At 40.2% G+C, this 10906-nt stretch overlaps 1 long non-coding RNA gene across 1 annotated transcript; it reads right to left on the bottom strand.

The window, feature by feature from the left end:
• Positions 1-551: 551 nt before the first annotated feature.
• Positions 552-9145, bottom strand: LOC122435970. The gene is made up of 4 exons (XR_006267752.1): positions 8744-9145; positions 8073-8277; positions 4594-4754; positions 552-725 (listed from the first exon to the last, which is right to left on the bottom strand). It is a non-coding gene; the product is annotated as an uncharacterized LOC122435970 (long non-coding RNA).
• Positions 9146-10906: the final 1761 nt, after the last annotated feature.

The raw sequence follows: 10906 nt of genomic DNA, 5'->3' as shown, positions 1-10906 counted from the left end.
TTTTAAGAAGTGTTTGTTGGAAATCTGCAGCAGAGCTGTTTAAAATCGGATGAATACAGAAACACTGGAAATATTCTTCAAAATGTAGGTACCTCTCATTCTACCTCCCTGGTTTTAATTCAGTAGACCTAGGGTGGGGTACAGGAATCTGGGATTTTAATAAGCACCCCCAAGTGAGTTTAATGAAGTGTTTTGAGGATCCCATTTGGATAATTCCTGACCCAAACAGCTAACATCTGTGTAGCATTAATTTAATGCCCAACATGGGACTTCCATGGCAGTCCAGCAGTAAAGCCTCAGTGCTTCCAATGCAGGGGATGCGGGTTCAATATCCGGTTGAGGAACTAAGATCCCACATGCTGTATGGCTTAAAAAAGATAATTTAATGTCTACCATGCAAAATTCTAATATATATGGGGTGTATCTGTTAATATAGTACACTGGTCCTTCCCTCCCACCTACAATCACAGGTTGCTTTCCCACATGGGTTCATACCTAAACTTCACAATACTCCTGGGTGGTCAGAAGCATTGGGTACTGTTATCCTGTTGTATAGAAGACAATGGAGGGAAGACTGGTGACTTACCTAAAGTGTCCCAATGATGGGATCCAATCTCTTCACTCTTGCTCCAGGCACCTGTCTAGCAGACTCAACATCACAACTGGTTCTTTCTACTGGATCTTGTTTCTGGGGCTCAGTGTTCACATCCTTCTGTGATGTCCTACTTTAAGGAAGAATAAGGAGATAAGACAGTGCATGGAATAGAGAGGAAAGTGAGAAGAAGGGAAAGCACATGAAATGCAGGGGAAGGAGCTCAGGATGTGTTTGCCTGCTGACCCCTCTCATTCCCCTGGAAGCTGTGCAGTGATGCTTTTCCTCCACACACAGCAGTGACACTGAAGCTCTCACATCATGGACATGTGCCCTTATCCCTGTTTATGTTACATGTCCAAGTATTCTCTCCAGTAGTCATGCTATTATGGAAATGTCAAAGGCATCACACTAAACAGAATGAAGGAGGTAATGTTGGAGTGGAGAAATACAATTTGGTGAGGGCCTAATAGATGCCACATGCTGAAGGTTGTAATTATCAGACTTCTCAGTTCTACAAAGGGATGCTCTGAGGTGGAGAATCATAATTTTCTTTCTACAGATTAGGAGATACTCAGGCTCAGAGAGAAAAGTACATGTTCAAAGAATTCTAAGGAGGCATCAAATGGACACAGAAGCCAACTTAAAGGGGCCTCTGCTGGCCAATTCTGGGACAATTTGAGCATCAAAATAAATAATTACAGCACCAAATGGTAGACCTTTGAGCAAAATAGGATAACCTATGAGTCATACTTATATAAACAAAAAAATAGAGAAAAGAGAAAGCTCTACCTCCAGTCAAATTTCAGTGAACAAATCTGAAAGGAATGAGGTAATCAGAAAAGCAACACTTGACAACTATAATAGTAATAAATAATTCAGGTTAGAATTATAAAATGATGTTCAATCTGCATCAAATCCCACAGCAGTCACTAAGTCACCATGGTAACAATGCTCGCCAAGTGAAGCCAGCAAACAAACAGCAACCAATTTGGTTCAAATTTTTTACAGGAAGTTAAAAGGACTGACATGACCACAGCATTAACCTCGAGTTTTCCTTCCAATAAAAATTCCTCGCAGCTTCTCCAATATACATATACATACAAACATACATGCTCATATACATATGTGCTTTCTCCTTCTGTCTGTTTCACTACTGGAGAACCCAGGAATTCACTGAGGAAGACTTGCTGGGCCACAAAAAAGAAAAAACCCACAAATAGACTGGTTCAATTTTAACCACATGCATGAAAATTGAAAGCTGCCATAATTATTTTATTTCAGTCGCTGATTTTTCTGGAGATGTCCTGTAGAATTATCTCTGACATCTTCTTCCTTAGTTTCAGCACATTGCCAATAACATCTAAAAGCTGATAAAGAAACACAGTCAAAAGCATGTTACACATCAGGTAGTTTTTATATCCTAGAGTAGCCTGTTCTTTCAACCAAAAATTTCCTGCAATGGCTATTATGAAACATTTGGCTGCTGACAGTTCAGTGAAAATACAATAACTGGAAATTTTATTTACAAAGTAGTGTTCTTTACAATAGCATCAAAAAAGTCTGAAATACTTATGAATAACTTGTTCGAAAATGTGCAAGATCTGTTCACTGAACACTATAAAACATTGCTCAGAAAAATTAAAGAAAACTTAAATAAATGGAGAGACAACTGTCTTTATGGATCAAAAGATGTAGTATTGTTAAGATGGTACTTCTCCCAAATTGGTCTATATATTCAGTGTAATCCCAATAAAAATCCTAGAAAATATTTTTTAAAAGAAATTTATGGGCAAATTCTGAAGTTAATTTGGAAATACAGAGGTCATGGACTATGAAAAACAACTTTGAGAAAAGAAGAATAAGGTTGAAGGATGAAGACTCCAAGATTTCTGAAGACTCACTATAAACCTACAGTAATCAAGGAAGTGTGGTATTAGAATTAATGTAGACAAACAGATTGAAGGAAAATAATAAAGTATTCAGAAATAGATGCAAACATATATGGAGAACTGATTTTTGAAAACAAGCAAAGGCAATCCAGTGGAGAAATGATAGTCTTATCAACAAAAGGTGCTGGGACAAGTGGATATCACATATACAAATATAAAGAATGATTCACATATCACATAATACACGAATGTCCACTCAAAATGCATCAGAGACCCAAATATAACCTAAAGTTTTCAACCTTCTAGAGGAAACATAGGAGAAAATCCTTGTGACCTTGGGTTAGGTGAAGATTTCACAGACACCAAAACTATAATCCATAAGCAAACCAATACATAAAACTGGACTTCAAGTTAAAAACTGCCCTTTCTAAGATACTATTCAGAGAATGAAAAGTCAAGGCATTGACTGGGAGAAAATATGTGCGAATTATATATCTGACAAAGCATCTGTATCCAGACTATAGAAAAAAGTCATTTAAGAAGCAAAAAAGACACTACAAAAAATAAATGGGGAAAATTTTTGAATAAAAATTTCACCAAAGAAGATACAGAAACAGCAAATAAGCACATGAAAATATGCTCAATATCATTAGAGAATTGTAAATTAAAACTACAATCTGATACCACTACATTCACATGAGAATGGCTGAAATTAAAAAGACTGACCATCCCAAGCACTGGCAAGGTTGAGGAGAATGGAACTCTCACAAAGTGTTTGAGGGAATGAAAAATGGTATAATCAGTTTGGCAGTTTCTTAGCAATGTTAATCTTAAATCTACCATATGATCCAGACACTGCACTCTTTAAGTATTTACCTGAAAGAAAGTAAACATATGTCCATGCAAAAACTTACACACAAATATTCACTGAAGATTTAATTTAGAAAACAACAGCAAATTTCAAACAAATCACAGTATATCCGTATACTGGGATGTGTGCGTGTGTGCATGCTGTCACTTCAGTCACGTCTGACTCTTTACAACTTGCCAGGCTCCTCTGTCCATGGGATTCTCCAGGTAAGAATACTAGAGTGGGTTGCCATTCCCTTCTCCAGGGAATTTTCCTGACCCAGGGATCGAACCCACGGCTCCTGCATTACAGGCAGATTCTTTACCACTGAGTCATGGAGGAAGCTCATACTAGGACACTACTCATCAATAAAGAAGAATGAACTATTGATACATGCAACAAAATGGATACATCTAAAACAAACAGGTTGAATGAAAGAAACCAGACCAACCAAAACCAACTGACCAAAAAAAAGAAAGAAAAAGAAAATCCTTTATGATTCCATTTGAATAAAATTCCAGGATATGAAAAGTAATCTATAGTGAGAGATCAGTGGTTGCCTGGGTACACTGCAGGGGGAGGAGGAGGGAGGCCAGATAATAAAAAGCTGAAATTATTATGTACTGGGAAGGTAAACATATCTACATTTAAGATTACATGGTTATTTTAACAGATCAATAAGACACTCAAAATTAATTGTTTAAATATATAAATTCTTAAAGCTGAGCTGAAAGCTGAGGATAGTGCTAAGTTGTGTCCAGCTCTTTCGATCCCATGAACTGTAGCCTGCCAGTAAAAGATATTTTTAACTAACATTTGGAAATTTTCTGGCTTCTTAAGACTTTTCATTATAGAATAGATAAAGAATGCAGCTTCCAGGGAATAAACTATATTACAATCTCAAATCACTAGGAAGAGTTTCCAACCAAATGCATATTTCAACAACCACCTGAGAGAAACATGGTGATCACTGAATAATATTTACCCAGCGAAAACAATTTAGGTATATTTATTCCAAACGCATGCTAAAGATCAAGTTCCTCCCTCAGGTTGGGTAAATAATTGCTTTCAAACAAAAGAAGACATCGTTAATAGACTTCAAGGGCTGCTATAAAGCATTAGCTGCTGAAGAAATTAAATGCCACCTGCTAACCTTTTTCTTCCATCATGAGATCAAAGTAGCTTCTTTACTTTTAGGCCAGTTTGTGAGCCTTACAGAGCCATCCCACAAAATACTTTTATCATACCTATAAACTCACTTGTCAGGTATCATATCTAACTGAAGATGTGAAGTTTTGGGGTCTCCTGAGGACCACTGCCCTTGAACCTGGAGTAGAAGCTCCGTCAGCCATCAGGACACTGATTCTCAGAACCTGTCTTCTTCAGACACCTGATATGAGCAAGGCCACCAGCATGAGGGCTGCACAGGGAGAGACACATCCAGCAATCACCACAGTTTACTGGTGTGACTGTGTGCCCTGCACCATGCTAGGCACTGGGTTAATAACAATGACATTAAAACAACTGGGTGGTGATCATAACAACCAGATGTTACAATGAACTTCCCACCACGGCCTTTTTCTTCTCCTTTTCTCGTCTATCTCTTAACAACAAAGAGGAAAAGGAATAAAAAGTGCCTGAATTCATACAGACGTTCATGATCCCACAATAACTACAGGGCCATTGGCTTGTGAAAGTGAAAGTCACTCAGTCGTGTCCAACTCTTTGCGACCCCATGGACTATATAGTCCATGGAATTCTCCAGGACAGAATACTGGAGTGGGTAACCTTTCCCTTCTCCAGGAGGTCTTCCCAACCCAGGGATCAAACCCAGGTCTCCCTCATTGTGGGCAGATTCTTTACAAGCTGAGCCACAAGGGAAGCCCGAAAGCAGAGCACTTTTGCTCTTTATGTTGTCACCAGAGAAATAAAGGCAATATAGACTGGGAGCTGGGTGGTGGTGGAACTCTGCCCAAGCTATTCTAACAAAGCAAATGCCTGTCATCAGGAATTTTGCATTCTTTAGAATGAGACAAGGTGAAAGTATCATCAATATCCCATGGAGGGTTCTTGGAGGTGAACTAGCCCTTGCAGGGTGAATGTGTAAAATCACAGGCCATGCTAAGCAGTTAGCCATCTGTGGCAGAAAACTAAGAGACTGACTGTAATCATGTGACTGAATTATCGAGGAACACACAAAATAAATGTCATTAGGCAATTTAGGAATTATTTCAAGAGAGCAGGCCTAGAATATTAGTTATTTAGTAGGCAGAAACTTGGGCTTCCCAGGTGACCCTAGTGGTAAAGAACATGCCTGCCAATGCAGGAGATGTAAGAGACATAGATTCAATCCCAGGAGAATCCCAAGAACTGAATAGCCTGGTGGGCTACAGTCCATAGGGTTGCAAAGAGTCAGACATGACACAAGTGACTTAGCATGATGCATAAGGCAGAAACTTAGTCTATTGGGCCATACATTGGTTTGTCCTGGGGAATTCTGACCCTCCATTCTCATTAATTTCTTCCATATGATGGGACATCCATGACCAAAGCACTTCTAGCCTTTCTATACACTCATTTCTTCTCTATCACAGGAACAACTTACCTAATTAGTGAGATCGGAAGGAGAACTAATTGCACAGCTCAGGTCCGCTTCCTTCAAAACTCTTGGTGGTGAGTTGCCCTTATGGAGCTCACATTCTGCTCTGCCCAGTTGTAAGGTGGTCTCACAACTGGCCCAAAGTTCTCCTCTTTCTGTGTCTGGCTGGCTCCCAATTATTCCTATGGCCTTGCTCCAAAATGTCTGGCCTTTGTGCTTCTCTGTTTATGTTTATTGAGCCACAAGATGAACCACATACCCAGTTAGTGGGCATTCCTGTGTTAACTTTCCAAGATGGCCCCATAAGAGCTCAGTAAAGGTACACTGATTTCCTGGAAATGGGGGGACAATTTTTCCCCATAGCCCACTTCCATTATACACACAACACAAAAGTGGCACCAACTCTTATACACAAGTTGGGTCTCTGTAAGCTTATTTTCCTTCTTGTTATAGTTCCAGAAGCTCTTCAGGACATAGTTACGCTGTGTAGGGCTACATAATTTAGGTTAAAGTAATCTTGGAAGCAGAAGTTAGGAAGTGGGGTGGGAAGGAAACTAACAAATCAATGGCCTATTATTGGCCAGACACTGTGTTAGGAACTCCACATACTGTTTTACAACTTCTTACAACTGTTCAGTAAGTTAAGTATCAGTATTCCCCGTTATAACTCTTTCCTCTTTTTTAAAATTTATTTATTTTAATTGGAGGCTAACTACTTTACAATATTGTAGTGGTTTTTGCCATGGCACACTCTACAAAGGCTCAGAGAGGTTACATACATTTTCCAAGGGCATGCCAAGGAATAGGCACCATAGTTATTCTAATTCAGGGTTGTTAGATTCCAAAGTTGAGTTCTACCCTGTATCTGTGCACACAAGGTGGGTAATAACGTTTACCTTGCTCTAGAGAGCTTTTCCTCAAAACTGTTGACACTTTGGTTCAGAGAGCTCTTTCTTGTGAAGGCTGTTCTATGCATTGTGGGATGTTTAGCCTCTACCCACAAAATTTCAGTAGCACTCCAAGTTGTGACTACTGAAAGTGTTTTCAGACATTTCCACATGTCTCCTGGAGCCATGGAATGAAATCAACACCATTTGAGAACTATTGCTCTAGATGTAAAATTTCTGGCAGGTAGTTGGATACACGGATCTGGAGCGTAGAAGAAAGTTCTGAGATGAAGACATGATTTGTAGGCTTACCGAGCCTGGCATATAACAGATACTCCCAAAATATTTGTTAAAAATGCAAATGGCTTATAAAATTGAGTCATCAATTCTTTCTATCCTTATACCAGTTCTACAAACTAAAGTAGGATCATTCTCATAAGCTTTATCAAAATCTGCATTTCCAACCCAACACTTATTAGCTTTTTTCCTCTTTGTGAAAGGAATGTATTTGAAATGGTAGAACATGTTGAAATGGGTTATGCTACCACCAGGTAAAGCCAGAGCAAGAACTCAACATTAAGATAGCTGAACAAAAGAGTGAAGGTCCAGTGTAGCCTACATTTCTATGCCAGACACCATATTAAGTACTTTGATGATACTAACATATTTGATCTTCAAAACATCCTTTTAAGGTTTTATCACCATTTATGAATCAGAAGTTAAGGCACAGGAGTTAAAAAAGTTGTCTAGCTCACATAGTAGGAAACAGAGGGATGGCCCTTCCCAGGTCTATATGGTATTAAATAAAGCCCACTGATACTAACCATGAAAGTACCTTACCATGAAACAACAAATATCTCTAGAATCTCACCAAGAGTCTGGAACTCAGTGAATTTTTAACTGAATTGAAATCAGATATAGAGACTGAATGTAGATGTACAGCCTACAGCATGAGTCTTAAAATAATTCCTTGGACTTACATTGAAAAATATCTTCCTTCTAGAAACTCAAAGTGTTTTGCTGGATGGAAATGACTTTAGTCTCTGGCCCAGACCTAGCTGGCTGGGAGAAGAGGCTGGTGTGATCCTCTTTGACAGGAGAGACCACCTCTTCTTTGGGCAGTGATTACCCAATGTCATCCTAGAGTTATGAGGTGAGATCTGTCACTGGGGCCCAGGGCAAGCTCTTGACTGGTACTGTGTGATCTTGTACAAAATACACAAATAGCCTTTGATCCTATATAGCACCTTACCTTTCAAAGGTTCAGTGGAGAAGTATTTCCCTGAAGTTATCTTCATGGAGAAGTAAGGGAACATAATAGCACATGAAACAAGAACAAACAGGATGATGATTTTCTTCCTTTCCAACTTCTCCAGGGGAGGAGAGCAGAAAACAACAGGTTTTCCAGGAGATCCCTCTTTGCTCCCGTTCTTGAAATCCTTTGCTCCAGCCCAGCTCTTTGTGACATTAGAGGAATATAGACAGAAGTTAGGGTTAGTAAATCTGGGGTGCCCTGAGAGAAGGACAGAAAGATGGGAGATGCCTGACAACCAGAATGGTACAACAGGAAACACAGATACCGAAGCGTATGCCCTGGTTGTTGGCTCATCCAGCAAGCTCTCAGTTTCTACCTGTTTATGTTTGCAGTGCCATCACTCTACCCCACAGCAATGAAAGTGAAAGTCGATCAGTCATGTCCAACTCTTTGTGACCCCATGGACTGTACAGTCCATGGAATTATCCAGGCCAGCATACTGGAGTGGGTAGTCTTTCCTTTATCCAGGGGATCTTCCCAACCCAAGGATCAAACCCAGGTCTCCCACATTGCAGGCGGATTCTTTACCAGCTGAGCCACAATGGAAGCCCATACATAACACAAATATATATTTTCCAAGTGAGACTAAGAGGGGTGAGGTGACTTACAGACATAAACAGTTACTCCAGGGAAGTCTCCTGTCTCTCTTGTTCCAGTGTCTTGTGTCCTGTCTGGCAGATATAGTATTAGACTTTGATCTCACTTTTCAGGACCTCAAAGAAAATACTAGTTTCCTATGTAAAACAAGAGGGTAAGCTAAGGGGAAAGGAAAACATGGGGAACAAGGTAGGTGGTGACTTCATTCCCTTACTCCAGTCTCCATTCATGGGGTACATGACTCAATTGAATGGAAATGGTATAGACACCTTCTTTTCTTCCCCAGCCCCATCAGGGCACTTATTCCACCACATAAAAGAGCATTGCATGCATGCGTGCTAAGTTCAGTCATGTCTGACTCTTTGTGACCCTATTGACTGTAGCTTGCCAGTCTCCTCTGTCTATGGGATTCTCCAGACAAGAATGATGGAGTGGATAGCTATTCCCTCCTCCAAGGGATCTTCCAGACCCAGGGATCGAACCCATGTCTCTTGCGTCTTCTGCATTGGTAGGCAGATTCTTTACCACTGCACCACCTGGGAAGCCCAAAATGACATTGAGTCACAGTCAAAATAGAAATATGTGAATATTTTCCTTCTCTCCACCTGCTCTCCAGATCATGCTGCCCTTCAAATATGTCACATCTGTAGTTCACATTCTCCTGCCCCTTCCACTTCTAGGAGGGTAAAGCTCCACCAGATTCCTGACTCTCAGCAGATCCATACTCAAAAAGTGTGAGTCCCTCTTCCTTTTCCCTTTGAACACATGACTCAGCTTCTGTCTTCACAGAAGCTTCTGTGCTATCTTCACAGGCCGATAGAGGCTGGAAGGGAATGAGACCAAGGCCCCAAGTCAGATAGTGACTGCACTGTCCTCACATTCTCAGGGCACTTGATGTCTCCTGATGAGCATCTTTCTGATCCTGGTGGAGCCATCACTCCAGGAGAGCAGGGTGGTGGCAGGATCCTCCTTTGGGAGAAGGCTGTTTCTGGGCAAGAGTTAGAACTCATAGCTTCTGTTCGGTTCCAACAGTTTTAGACATACAGAGACTTAGTCACAGAGTAAGGTTGTTCATGTGGTATATTCTCTTAACGGAATTAATTTAGGTCTTCTGGCAAAGTGAAGGGAGCTGCCTCTGATGAGGGCCAGACAAAGGGTTTCTGAGTTTTTTTTTTTTTTTTTTTTTTTTTTTTTTTTAGTGTGTTCTTGGCTTGTTTTGTATCCAGTCCTCAAACATCTTGCTATGTGAAGTGAAATTCTACCAGTCATCTATATGTTTTCAAATATCTGGTTGTTGGGTAGACACCAAACATCCCATTGAGGGACAGGACTTTTGCATCCAGATGTTTCACTAAAAATAGCAATCTTCTGGAGTTGATGGTTCTTTCCTCTAATATGGAACTCTGTTGTGGTACTAAGAGCTGGTCCCTACCAGTGGATGTCACTATGGGCTATTTTGTTAGTTTCCCTTGCAATGTGTGCAGGGTATGTGTGTGGTATGAGTGAGAGAGAGAGTGGTGGGGGAAGGAGGATGAGGGGAGGGGAAGGTGGAGAGAGAGAGGGAGAAGAAATTTGGAAACCGGAATAACACATAGTAATTAAAAAAAAAAAAAGATTTCCTGATCAACACTTTGGAGGGTCTTGCTGACCCTCCTTATAATATCCAATTTAGGGTAGTACATGGACTTTTTTTCCAGCAGTGTCTCATGGAAACAGTTGAAAAAAAAGTTGTTTCTTTAGTTTGCTGATAATGAATGATGCTGCTATTTCCAATGAAGGTGTGTGTGTGTGTGTGTGCTTTCAACACACCTACACATCCAGTGTGTCTTTTGTGCCATCTGTGCTTGCATGTTAATCAGTCAAAATATGTTCCTGTGGGTCTGATTTGTATTTGACACCAACTGAAATTCACACTTCTGTGAATCAGAGCTCCCTGAATATGTAACAGTCATGCAATTATTGTTTCCCTTTTACTATTCTCTGCGTTACACAAGTTAGTAGACAAATGCTAACCACACATGAATATCAATCAGGTACCATAAAAGAGCAGCTGCAATGCCTCATAAATGCTTTAATCCTGTTACTAGTGAAATAGCCATGACTTTTCTTTCCTTCAGCTCCGAGTCATTTCAGATGAGAGAAATGGAAATTAATATTGCTCTTACCTTTGCAAC

This window comes from Cervus canadensis, chromosome X (assembly GCF_019320065.1).
Source record: "Cervus canadensis isolate Bull #8, Minnesota chromosome X, ASM1932006v1, whole genome shotgun sequence".
In the NCBI taxonomy this organism is placed as follows: domain Eukaryota; kingdom Metazoa; phylum Chordata; class Mammalia; order Artiodactyla; family Cervidae; genus Cervus; species Cervus canadensis.
This window is presented reverse-complemented; position numbering and strand designations above follow the sequence as displayed.